This window comes from Cydia amplana, chromosome 4 (genome assembly GCF_948474715.1).
Source record: "Cydia amplana chromosome 4, ilCydAmpl1.1, whole genome shotgun sequence".
In the NCBI taxonomy this organism is placed as follows: Eukaryota; Metazoa; Arthropoda; class Insecta; order Lepidoptera; family Tortricidae; genus Cydia; species Cydia amplana.
In genome coordinates, this window is record NC_086072.1 from 2,094,761 (window position 1) to 2,108,895 (window position 14,135).

Genomic DNA, 14,135 nt, shown 5'->3' on the forward strand with positions numbered 1-14,135 from the left:
TCTGTCTGTCTGTCCGTCTGTCCGTCCGTATGTCACAGCCACTTTTTTCCGAAACTATAAGAACTATACTGTTGAAACTTGGTAAGTAGATGTATTCTGTGAACAATCAATTTTATTATGACTCAGGAGACTTTTTTTCTATGCACTTTGATTTTTTTGATGCGCTAATTTTGTAATATAAAATAACTTTAAACTGCTGATATACTTATATCACTTTGCTGATGAGTGGAAGTGGAATTTAAACTTAATTTATTGTTCTCTCCCTTGACATTTTGGCATACATTTGACATGCTGCAGTGCACTCCTAACGTTAATAAAGACATAATTTTTAGAAAAAGCTTTAGGAAAACTCACTCTTGAGCTTAAAACGATTAAGTCCTTATCATATTATGTTAGATTTTTAGTACAGACCCCAAATCAGTGAAAATGTGTCTTAGCCAACTAAATTTGTCTCTGGGAAAAGTACGATATCCCTAAAAATTGTACGTACATTTCGCATTTTTCTGAAGGAACGGAATTCATAAATTGGGTTATTATTATTTTTTCAGATTATTTGATTGCATTGACATATCACCAAGATAGATAGAACATTTAAGTTACCAGAAGAAAAGCATTTGTGTTCTTTTATACAGTGTGGAAAAAGTAGGTTCGATTCCCGGGCGCGACTAAGCGAATTTAAAAAAAAAACAACGTGTTGCATTCCTGGAGTGCCGACAGAAGTGAAAACTCAATGACTAGTCCAAAATGTCTGCAGTACTATGTATAATTGACCCATCCTCCTTTCTATTGAAAACTTTTGGTTCCGAAATTGCTGGTCAGTGAGCTTGTTTAAAATTCGAAATTCAAATTTATAGCGTTAATTGTTTAAAATTCGAATAGAAATTGTAAAGTTACCTTGCAGACCTCGCATCTAAATATATTTGGTCATGATATTTTGAGTTTTATTCACCAGTACTAGAGTTCACTTTTATTAGCGATTTCATCAAGATGTAGCTTTATTGAATTATATTTGAGTGATATAAAGTTATAATACTGTGAGATCCTCGTATTTCAGCCCGTACAAGATTATAACCTTTTTCATGTAATGTCATTGAGTTTTTATTGATTTAAATGCCATCTAAACCTTACGGTCACATGATCGCCTTACGCTGTCTCGAGTTTATCATTTTTTCCCCACCTCAAAAAGTGCCTAGCGCCGCTAAAGAAGTTTTCACTTCAAAAATCTTTGAATGCAGTTGTTTCTTTAAAAAACAATAATGTTTCATTTAAGTAAAATGAGCAAACTTAAGGTTTAAGGCACTTTCCCTCCAGGGCCCATAATTTTTTTCCACCCGGTAGTAGCCAACTATTTTTTTCGACTAAATGAAGTTTTATTAGATAAATCGTTGATCACATGGTTCGTTTCACACATCACATCAAATCGTTTGTCATCACAATCAAAATTTGTCAAAAGTAATGAAATTTATGCCAAAAAAACATAAATAAAACATATAAATTCAACAATTTTTTTTAATAAAAATCTTTCTCGATGATATAAAAAAGAACATCGACAAATTATGTTCAAAGAATTAATATCAAAACAGATGTCATAATTAGGATTGGCTACTTTAAGAAAGGGACAGAGAGATTTAATCCTCTCGCTCTGCACGTTTTTCTCATTCCTCCTTGTCAAGCCAAATAAACTATAAAATGATAGTAACACAGTACATTGTAATATTCACTTTTTCCACGGTATCATGTCATTGTAAATTACTTATGTGAAATTGTAGTGGCGTGCGACTTTCAAACCGGAGGTCACGGGTTCGAACCCCGGCCCGTGCAAGTGAGTTTTTGTAAGTAGGGACCTTTTTTAGTGGTACTTAAATATAATAACTTTTCGTATTATTGAAATAAAATATTTTATTCAAACTTAATAATATAATAATTAAAACGAATAATATCTATTAGTTTTTAATATTTATTCAATTATTTTAAATTATTTGAGCATGAAAAATACTAGATTTATTTTTATCATTACAATAGAAAAAAGCAAAAAATATATTCTTATAGATATTTTATTTTCAAACAAAAATAAAGCAAAAAGTTACGGTTAGATTCTGATGGCTAAATACCAAACAGCTACCGATACATTTCCATATCTGTCGAAATTTCCTAACCCGTTGTAACTGACAAAGAGTATAGATTTCGACGTAGCATGACGTAGCTAAGCAAACACGCACACATGCGTAACGTATAGGCCTGTAAGAAGGCACCATCATAGGTTTACCTCCGATTCCGTTACTACTCAATGGAGTTACGACTCAACGTTTATTGGATATTAAAATTTTACGTAATTCGGAGCGCTGCGCGAAGTGACATAGGTCTTACCTCTTTGAGGCACGACGGCCATCTAACATTACTGGCATAAAGGATGCATTTATGACTTTGACGCATGACAGAAAGAGAAACCGAACTGCGTAAAATGGGCGTTTGCTGTTGAATTCATAAAATCAAAAATCGATAATAAATCCATCGGTAAAGGATAATAAGTTAATATTTAGTTCTTTGAAAGTTAAGACGAGATGAAAACCTTTGCTGTAAGGTGGATTGTGCTGGATATGGATGTGTTTTCTAGTTGCACGAAGCTAAAACCGAAAAATGAACACGTAAGTTTGGATTTATTTTCTATCGAGAAAATTTTAAGCATTCGTGTTTCGACTACTACGAAATCACTTATCATATAGTCAAGAAACATATATCCGAAAATCACTACTGTTTGTTTCCGGGGCTAGCCACTGCCACGTTTCTAAGATCCTGTTATTTTTCGATGCACGGCCTTAAATTATAAACTGACGGTAGGATTATAAACTTACCTAACCTACCCTATGTTAGATTGTAAACTAACGGGTTTACAATCTTATGTTGTCATCCATAAGAGTAGCAAAGTAATTTGAGACAAATTTTGCTCGAATTGACTTTTTAATGGTAAATATTTAAAAACCCCTTTTTTATTTGTACTGTTTTACATTTAGTATTTTCTATGCGTTGTTGTGGTTAAAAAATGTGTGGTTGTGTTACACTCGGTCGCAAAGTTTGTTTAAGCCTTCGTGCCTTGAAACCCTGTACTTTGGTGTAAGTAATACTGTATCTTGTATGTAAACTTAAATAAAATAAATTATATTTATTTAAAAAAATGCTGAGATTGGAGATTTCGAAAGAAAAATATTACTCCTCCTTCTAGTAAGTAGTCGGTGAAATACAGGTGCATTGAGCACAAGCGTGCAATCAAGGAAAGATTTGAACGAAGCCAATAAGCCACGATCGATGGCTTATGGCAGTTGACCTAATTACAGATAATTAATTCCCCGGTCAATCGGACCGTTTCTAATTCCTTCTTTATGTGAAAGCACGTACGATGCTGACCTTTGCTTGAAACATAAACCTACAAAGCTCGTAGATGCGTATTAAGCTTGAATTTTAACGTTTAATTTTTGACGACCGGTCTGGCCTTTAGGCCGCCTTTACACCTGTAAGTTTTACTTACGTAAGTAGGGACAAAGCTATTTGTTAGAATGAGATAACGATATTCATCTCTCATTCTGTGGTATAGCTGTGTCCCTACTTACGTAAGTAAAACTTACAAGTGTAAATCCGGCCTGGGTAGTGACCCTGCCTGTGAAGCCGATGGTCCTGGGTTCGAATCCCGGTAAGGGCATTTATTTGTGTGATGAACACAAATATTTGTTGCCGAGTCATGGGTGTTTTCTATGTATATTTTAAGTATGTATTTATCTATATAAGTATTAGGTATATCGTCGTCGCCGAGCACCGATAGTACAAGCTTTGCTTAGTTTGGGGCTAGCTTGATTTGTGTAAGATGTCCCCTAATATGAAAAAAAAATGTTCTTGTATTATTACGGGATCAAATGATTTTTGGCCAAGCTGGGGACTTGGGGACAACTTAGACTACAGGACAAAAAGCGAGGTGGTGGTCGTTTCCCCCTTTAATATCTTTTTGAATATTAATCCTAGCGAAAAAGTACCTATACCTACGTAATCTTTTTTGTAGAAAATTTCATGTTGATTATTTATGTACGTACCTAAGCACCATTCTTTGCCATGGACCAATACTTACGAGTCATTTATGAAAAACTTAAAAAAGAGACCTTTACACTCGAGGAACGCAACAGGAGCAACCCTCGCGATTTCGAGAACCGTCGCTCGCTGCGTGGACGCACCGGCGCGGGCGCAGACGCGGGGGTGCGGGGGTGTCACTGTGCAAATGCACTCGTAAACCCGCCGGGGTCAACGCCCTGCGGACCGCTAACATATTTATTTTACTATGCTAGAGCGTTTTGGTTAATGTAGATCATGGTAGACTTTGGTAATGTATATTATTTCGCAATTTATTCATGTTTACTTTGAACCATTTTAATCGAAATCAAAATTTCTCAATTGGCCGGAATCTTTCTTTTCTTTTTTTAAATTTCCCGATTTGTACCAAGACCGATTTGTATTTTTAGGGTTCCGTACCCAAAGGGTAAAAACGGGACCCTATTACTAAGACTCCGCTGTCCGTCCGTCCGTCCGTCCGTCCGTCCGTCCGTCTGTCACCAGGCTGTATCTCACGAACCGTGATAGCTAGACAGTTGAAATTTTCACAGATGATGTATTTCTGTTGCCGCTATAACAACAAATACTAAAAACACAATAAAATAATGATTTAAGTGGGGCTCCCATACAACAAACGTGATTTTTGACCGAAGTTAAGCAACGTCGGGCGGGGTCAGTACTTGGATGGGTGACCGATTTTTTGCTTGTTTTGCTCTATTTTTTGTTGATGGTGCGGAACCCTCCGTGCGCGAGTCCGACTCGCACTTGGCCGGTTTTTTTGTTTAGTTCCCTTGACGTCAAGTCAGTCCAAAATTCAGAATCTAAATTTTGAGGGACCAGCGGCTAAAGCTCGTTATTTCTAGCTCGATAACAGTTATAGATGGTTCAAAATTTAACATTGTTTCAACCTACCCCTGTTTTAACTTAGGTAAGTACCTCAGTCTCCCCTACTCAACATAAGTTACTACATCTATCTGATGTCGTTCCGTTAAGAAACTTTTTTTTATATTTCGAAGTTTAATTAGAAGAGTCTGTACTTAAGTGGCGCCCGACATATAATAATTTACTCCGAAGTACTCATAAAGGGAACTTTTTAGTACCTACTTCCTACGAGATTTCTAATAACGATGGGTTAAACCTTCATATCCGGTGCAAGGACCAATTATCCGAACTTATCTTTTATGAATAATTTGAAACGAATATCATGATAATATTAAAATAGTGAAGTTAACTATCTGTGTGTATTTTCATGGATAACCTAATGAAGTATTTTTACTTTATTTTTGAATTGTAAATCTAAATGTCGATAAAAACGGATAAACAGTTTTTGATTAAAGTTAGTATAAAGATAATCATATCTCGATTTTTTTTTCGGAAACTTGTGTTTTTATTACCCGTCTAATGTCTTACATCTTACATTTAAAAAAAAATACATATTTGTATTTACCAACTCAAAAATGTTTTTTTTTAATTCCTGATACCTACTAAACTGGCAATTTAACCATCTATAGTTGGTCAAACCAATGTGTCAGTCAGTAAGAACCAGGAAAACTATACTTATCCTTTTCTTTTAGATGCTAGTACTAGTGTAAGACAGTATGATATAGAATGCTAAGATAGTATTAATGTAAAGATAGTATGATTCACTCTGTCTATGTTTGTAATGAGACAGTCCTTTGACAAACTATAATTACCCATAGCTTCGATTGGTGGTCCCGATGATAGAAAAAAAAGAAGTATATGGGAGAGTAGCTGTCACGTAAAATGTTATGCTTGTAGAGATTTTACGGAACTCTAGCTCATTCATTTAAAAACAACGTTTAATTAATATACGGATTTTACATTTCCAATACAGACAGGGTGGTCCAAACCTCGACGTCCAAAAATTAATTTTGGATTCCTCACATCGTGGGCTATCAGAATATACCCCAATGTATGTTAGCCGATTTTTCGTAGTTTTCGAGTTATGAATTTTTGAACTTTTAGCTTTTTTAATAAATTCCGGGGTGAAAAATTAATTTATAAAAAAAAACTATATCTATAACTTTTTTGAATGTTTCTTTTTGTAACATAATCCTTTACAAACGGATATATCTATTAGGAATATCACAGATCCTTGACTTACCTTCATCTCAGTAGCTCAACCAGATATGGAAAATATCCTAACCCTATCTTTAAATCTGAGGGTAATGCCTATCTGACCATCTCCGCGATGTATTGCAAATGGAGCTTTAATTTTGACGGATTAAGGTTGGTTTTACAATTGTAGAATCGTATGGAATACGAGGTTAAAGTGATATAATCGGATCATAGATTACTACTTACAGACAACGTTTCATGGGCCGATTTTTATTTTGTTGTCGATTGTCTTTCGACAAATTTCGATAAAATTTAGTGAATATTAGGGTTCCATTATGGGAGTATAGAGGTGTACATAGTAAAAAGCGGAAGTTCACACTTCTAGAGTCAGTCCAAAATAAGTCTGCAACAATTTTAATAGCACACGCAGTGCAAGTGTCATTTGACCGTCATAATTTCATGGACGTTTGACGTTTAAAATAACACTTGCACTGCGTGTGCTATCAAAATCGTTGCAGAGTTTTCTTGGTCTAACTCTATGACACGACATCGCAACGTGATACGACGTCGCATCGTGTAATTGTGTTTTGGCACTAAGGGAGTATGCTCCGTCTAGCGGGCTAGTAATCTGTGACCGTGACAAACCAAGCTAACGCGAATCAGCGTAGATTATCATTGATCACTAACGGGCTATGGAAATGAGTGATGCATAAAACATCAGTTTTATAACATAATTAGCCGCGGCCGTTGACTTATTGTTGATAAGACTATCACATCTAGTATCGGAGTATGGTAATCTAGATCTCTTCCTGAGAGCTAGAGAAATCTAGAACAACGTATGTAGCAAGTCTAGTAAAACATTTATATGTATAGGTATGGTAGGTACCTACAGGCTTTAAGGCACTTTCCTTCCAGAGCCCATAATTTTTTTCCATCCTGTATTTATTATATAATGTTAGTTATATTTAGTGTTGTATATTCGGGTACAGTTCATTGAGTGAGTGCACAGGTGGACGGTCTGAGACAACAATGGCGGCGGGACGGTAGGGCTGGCACTAAACTAGGGCATGCATACCGGAATGCTGGACCGATTTTTACGATACCGCAATATTGCAATAAGTACCGGATTAATAATATTATAATATATATTATAATATCATTATATACCTAATTGAGGAAAATGATAATCCGAAATTTTTAGGATTTAGTCTATAGATAATAAACTGACATGGAAAACCCAGATTGACACTATATTTAAGAAGTTAATAGTTTTTCATATGCTTTGTATAATTTAAATAAAATTGTAAATCGGCCTGCGGTACTTACTGCCTACCACGCATATGTAACAGCTATATTGCGTTATGGTATCATGTTCTGGGGTAACTTAACTGATCGAGAATTGGTGTTTATGGCTCAAAGGAAGTGTTTGCGTTCTGCTTGTGGACTGATACCTGACTCATGCTAGCTATATTTTATTACTTTGAAAATATGACGAGATTGACGAGTAAGTAGGTAACTGTGCCATATGTACCTATATTATTTTCGATAGGTATAATAAAATGGTACCTAAGTGTTGGCAGTATCATTTTCAGTTTTATTTATTTAAAAAACGGGAATGACAAAAAATTAAAATCAACAATGTCAATACTTACGCAGGCATAGAAATAAAAAGGAAATGTGTTTACTTAATCAAATTGTTTAATACATGAAATCACCGATTAAGAATAGCATTGATTAAGTTAAAACCGGAACTTGAATCAAGACGATAAATGGAGGTAAGTATGCAAATCAAAAATCTAGATATTTCGTCTATCTAGATGCTTAAATCGTGTACATTCCTCATGCTCTACAAAATTATCCAAAAATCCAGTTGTGGTGTCACTGTGCTATCATTACTAAGCAACAAATAAGCAAAAGTTTAGTTCCGATTTTTACCACCGGATCAATTAAATTTGCATATTTGTGATTTTTTAGGAAAATTATGATATCCGTTAGTGTGAAATTCGTAGTGCGATTTAATAGAACGCTATCACTAATTGGAAGTGATTGATTATAACGATCTGTGATTGGAATAAGATGTCGTTCTGAAAATAAATATAAATATGATTAAAAAAAATTAGAAGCCTCTTGAAGCTGGTTTTGAGATGAGTATATTTCGTATATCTTTCTGATTATACCTACCTAACGTTTTGATAATTTTTGAAGTTGTGTGACTCACACGATGTGAGTCATTGTCTTAGGTCTCTGACCGTATATCTTAAGCTACCTACTACTGGGTATTTTTCAACGTTTAGCCATAATCTCCGAGGTAAATTTGTACCTGCTGTTTCATACAATTAGCCAAAAGAGACATAAATCGATGTTTTAATTTGGACTGGCTATATCTTTTCCTTTCGGTACTGGTTTCATAGTAAGAGATGTTCACAGTGAGGTTGAAATTATTACAGATGATGTACATATTTCTGTTGCCGCTATAACAACAAATACTAAAAAGTACGGAACCCTCGGTGGGCGAGTCCGACTCACACTTGTTTTATATCTCAAAAATATACCCCTATATAGCTATTTCGATTAGTTTGCAACAATTCTTCCATAATTTAAGTAGTCAATAAGGTTCCCTTTTATCCGATTAACTGCACGTGTTAAGTGCAATATGTCATCAGATACCGTTAAAATATACATATTGGGCGAAAGTGGAACGATTTCACGCAATAATTTTATAACGATCCTATCAGAAACTTTCGTTAAATATCAGCCACGGTTTTTAACGCATACTCGTCATACCTAACGGTATTAATAAAACTCAACAGTTTTACATTAAACTAATAAGATTTTGGCAAACAATTCATTTTTGGCACAAGCTTTTATAGCTCACTATACTTTTCTTTTCACCGGCAACTAATACTCATCGAGACCATTCTAACAACTCCAAACACAATTAGTTTGCGTTGTTTTATCACAGAGTTCCCATGGCCACCTGTCTCCATCATCAGATCAGCTCCAGATCATGACAATATTGCATCGTCATTCGATTTACATTATGTATGCAAAATTTTAGTTTAAACAATTCGCTAACTCATTTAGCATACGCTCCATCATAGCTCTTTAGTAAGTACATACTAATAGCGACCCGCCTAGGGTTACCAGATACAAATTTGGAAATTCCTGACAAATTACCTGATTTGCGACATTTTTTCCTGACGCTCGTATCGGCGGGCAACGGAGGGGTCTAGCCGTATGCGATATCTATGTATTCTTGATAAGTAAATTTGAATAAAGTACCTTATTAGGTACATATTAATTCACTAAAATTCCTGACATGTCAGGAAAATTCCTGACGTCTGGTAACCCTAGACCCGCCCCAGCTTCACACGGGTCACACCGGGAATAACTTGATACTCGAATTGGTGTCAGTTCCACTAGACCAGTAAATAGTTCCCATTTGAAACTTGAAAATTTCATTAGGTTAGGTATAATTATGTACTTAGTGACTTTTAGTTCGGAAATGTTGATAACGTGGGTAGTTTTAATTAATCTAGTTTAAACCAGTTCGGGCATCCTGCCTAAGGTTTGGGCTGAAACTGAAAACTACATTTTGAACTATCAAATGTTTTGAAACACAGAGTAGTGTTTCAAAACAGGCATTCCAAAATGGCCTCAAATTGATCTAGATTTGTTATGGATATGATCTGTCAGTGTCAAAAGTGACGCTTCTGATTGAAGAACATATTATTAAAATCAGAATAGGTACGCCTCCGGGTTAAGAGAAAAGGGGACGGCTTTCCTCTCTGGATATTGAAATTATGGAAAATATTTTGACACAATTTGATGTAGGTATATCAACCACAGTTATGCCCCCTTCCTTTGATTTTTTTCGATTTTTTAATCTATCTATCTATCTAATACCTTTAAACGAGCAATTCTTGTTTATTTATTAATATATAAATATATATATATATTTCGGGGATCTCGGAAACGGCTCTAACGATTTCGATGAAATTTGGTATATAGGGGTTTTCGGGGGCGAAAAATCGATCTAGCTAAGTCTTATCTCTGGGAAAACGCGCATTTCCGAGTTATTATATGTTTTCCGAGCGAAGCTCGGTCACCCAGATATTACATATTAATGAGTTGGCAGATTCCTGCAGCCGACCTGTCTCCACACTCTCCACACATATTGGCTCGCCTTTCCTGTGGGATAAGACAGTGAAGCCGTGAGGGTAATGCAGATGCTGGGCAATTGGGCATCCCTGCGTTTTGCTTAAGGCTTCGGCACACAGGCGCGTTTCCCGGGCGGGCGTGAGCGTTTTGAGCGTTTTGTATGTAAAAGCGACGCGCCCCGCTCACGCCCCGCCCGGAAAACGCGCCTGTGTGACGAAGCCTTTAATTCCGTCCGTCCCAGGCGGTGTTATGGGATGTCTCTCCCGTTTTAAACCATAAATCGTCTGCAATAGACGCTTAAGATTGTAAGAGTTTAAAAATATGTAATGAATTTGTTTTTCGTTCCTAATTATTATAATAATGTTAATATGTATCCAGAAAGGAAAATGAGGACTTCGTTTGTATGGAAAGACGATTTCGAGCGGCTTTCCACTTTCGTCTTAACTTAAGCGAACGGATTAAGCCCAGTTTGATTTAGAACCGGCGTGTGCGCAAACAACTGGTTTGGCATGAAAGTGCGACAGGCCCTTATTCAGTTCAGTACCGAAAGGTAACAAGTCTATGTGGGTCTCCGGAGTTGTTACGCTGTTTCGGCACTCGGTACAGCTTAGAACTAAGACCAGCCATATTCGAACTCGAACTTTAAGATACGTCAAACATTAAATATCTAAAGTTCTAAACGATGTGGATCGGATATGTCAGTGTCAAAAAAGCGGCCAAGTGCGAGTCGGACTCGCCCATGAAGGGTTCCGTATTTAGGCGATTTATGACGTATTAAAAAAAAAACTACTTACTAGATCTCGTTCAAACCAATTTTCGGTGGAAGTTTACATGGTAATGTACATCATATATTTTTTTTAGTTTTATCATTCTCTTATTTTAGAAGTTACAGGGGGGGGGACACACATTTTACCACTTTGGAAGTGTCTCTCGCGCAAACTATTCAGTTTAGAAAAAAATGATATTAGAAACCTCAATATCATTTTTGAAGACCTATCCATAGATACCCCACACGTATGGGTTTGATGAAAAAAATTTTTTTGAGTTTCAGTTCGAAGTATGGGGAACCCCAAAAATTTATTGTTTTTTTTCTATTTTTGTGTGAAAATCTTAATGCGGTTCACAGAATACATCTACTTACCAAGTTTCAACAGTATAGTTCTTATAGTTTCGGAGAAAAGTGGCTGTGACATACGGACGGACAGACAGACGGACAGACGGACAGACAGACAGACCGACATGACGAATCTATAAGGGTTCCGTTTTTTGCCATTTGGCTACGGAACCCTAAAAAGTGTCAAAAGTGAAGTTTTTGTTTGAAGAAACTATCTTAAAGTTCGAATATGGCTGTATGAAGGCGTACGCATTTTATATTAGGTACGATATTGGTTCGTTCGTAGGTATTACTTATTTTTACTCCCGACAATGAGAAAATTGAGATCTTTGCGAGTAGGTAAGTATCAGAATTACGTACTTTACCGAATAAGTACATAGACTGGTTCTAGAAACTCCTTCTCGAGGGTCTTATCTGACCGAGCGTTAGCGAAGATATCCGTTTCAGCTTCGGCAAAAATGCTTTTATGTGTCCGGTCTACGGATTCTCAACCCAGCAAACATTTTTGGTCAATATTCCGAGAAAGGTACCTATTTTAGGTCGCACAATTTAGGTGACCAAAATGAGGCACCTCGAATCGACGTCGAGTCGACGTCGAGTCGACATAAATGGAGAAAAAAAGCACGTGCCGGCGACGTTTTATTGACGGCAATTTGGTGATTACAACCATTAGGTCAACATTAGGTCATGTTTCCGACGTGGATTCGACGTCGCCACGACGTGCCGCGTAGTTGAAATGTACTAATTTGGTAATCTTTACCACCTTTAGACGTGGTGGTGACATATTCTTTACCATATCTGCGAGGCAATGTTTAGATGAGACGCGATGATGAGAAAAAGAGACACAAACATTACGCTTATATATTCTTTTCACTCAGAAACAAAATGTCTGACAAGAAAACAACTTGAAGTTTTGCAATGATAATGGCGGCCACTAAGTCATGTAAAATAATTTACTTAGGCCGATTACGCAGATGAAGAACGATGAAATCTAGTGCGCAGAAAATTTTTTCGTGCAGTATGTTAGGTTTACATACAAAACTATCGATGGGCTCTTGAAATATTTAAGTTTTCAACATTTTATAAAATCAAAATGCATATATTTGCTTGTAATTGAGTGCTGTATTTGAATATTTGTGTGTGTGAGTGTATTGACTCGATCAAAAGTATTGTTTTATTTTGAATATTAGCAATATGAAGTACCGTGCGATGGCACCATTCAAGATATAACAACTTAAATTATGCAATTTCATATTTTGCATCCCGTTATAATGAAAGAAAATGGCGGCACAACCTTATGGTATAGTACTTTACAAGTGTTTTTAACTATATGGTCGCAATTTGGTATCTATTTTAAGTAACATTTACCTAAAATTAGTATCTAAATCGACATAAAATCGACGACCTAAAGGTCTGCGTATAAGAAACAATTACGTCGCAAATACGCCTAAAATGTCTTATTAGTACATTTGACCTATTGGTCAGAGTTTGAAGTTAATTTTACCTAATATTTCGACTTATTTTTAACCATTAAGTCCCTGACTTCATGGTCCCCGAATAAGAAATAATTACGTCGCATATACACCTAAAATGCCTTATTAGTATATTTGACCTATTGGTCAGGGTTCGAAGTTAATTTTACCTAGTAATTCGACTTATTTTCAACCATTAAGTTCCTGACTTCATGGTCCCCGTATAAGAAATAATTACGTCGCATATACACCTAAAATGCCTTATTAGTATATTTGACCTATTGGTCAGGGTTCGAAGTTAATTTTACCTAGTAATTCGACTTATTTTCAACCATTAAGTCCTAGACTTCATGGTCCCCGTATACGAAATAATTACGTCGCAAATACACCTAAAATGCCTTATTAGTAGATTTGACCTATTGGTCAGGGTTCTAAGTGAATTTTACCTAATAATTCGACTTATTTCCAACCATTAAGTCCGTGACTTCATGGTCCCCGTATAAGAAATAATTACGTCGCAAATACACCTAAAATGCCTTATTAGTAGATTTGACCTATTGGTCAGGTTTCAAGGTAAGTTTTACCTAATATTTCGCCTTATTTTCAACCCGTAAGTCCCTGACTTCATGGTCTATTTATGAAGTGAAATTTACGTTTTATTGTCCCTATGTTTTGACTTTGAAGTAAAAGTGTACAATACGTAAAATAATTGGTGACTTAGGACGTAATTTTTACTTAAATTGGTAAAATCTTCTTCGAGCCTAGGAAAAAATACTTAAAATGTTTGCTGGGAATTGGCGCCGGCTTATTTTCAGACAGTTAAATTGAGTTTCTCAAGGTCACTTTTATTTAGATTTTCTACAGCTCATATGGAAAAATTGAAACGACCTCATTCGTACTTATGGAGGTATCAAACAGATACCCACCTACTTTGTTAAGGTGCAGGTCAGTTAAGTCAGCAGAGTTTTTGAAAAATCGTAGCGCTTTTGTAAGGCAAACCTACTAGTGCTCGACATGCTAATAATGCCCAATAGATGGCACCCTGCTGTCACCTCTAATGACAATGACTTAAGTTTCAATATGACATGTACTGGGAGTACTGGGACGTCTGGGACCGCGTCGAGCACCAGAGAGGCTACCGCGATAATTTCGCAAATTGCGGGCATTTTTTCTCTGTCACTAATATTTGCGATTATTTGTCTAAATGTCTAATTATT

General features: G+C 36.1%; 1 long non-coding RNA gene across 1 annotated transcript in view; it reads left to right on the forward strand.

The window, feature by feature from the left end:
* The first annotated feature begins 11,101 nt into the window (after positions 1–11,101).
* LOC134663124 (uncharacterized) overlaps positions 11,102–14,135 on the forward strand; it is a 44,809-nt gene continuing 41,775 nt past the window's right edge. The window contains exon 1 of the long non-coding RNA XR_010098125.1: positions 11,102–11,382. This is a non-coding gene — a long non-coding RNA (uncharacterized LOC134663124). The remainder of the gene's footprint in view (positions 11,383–14,135) is intronic.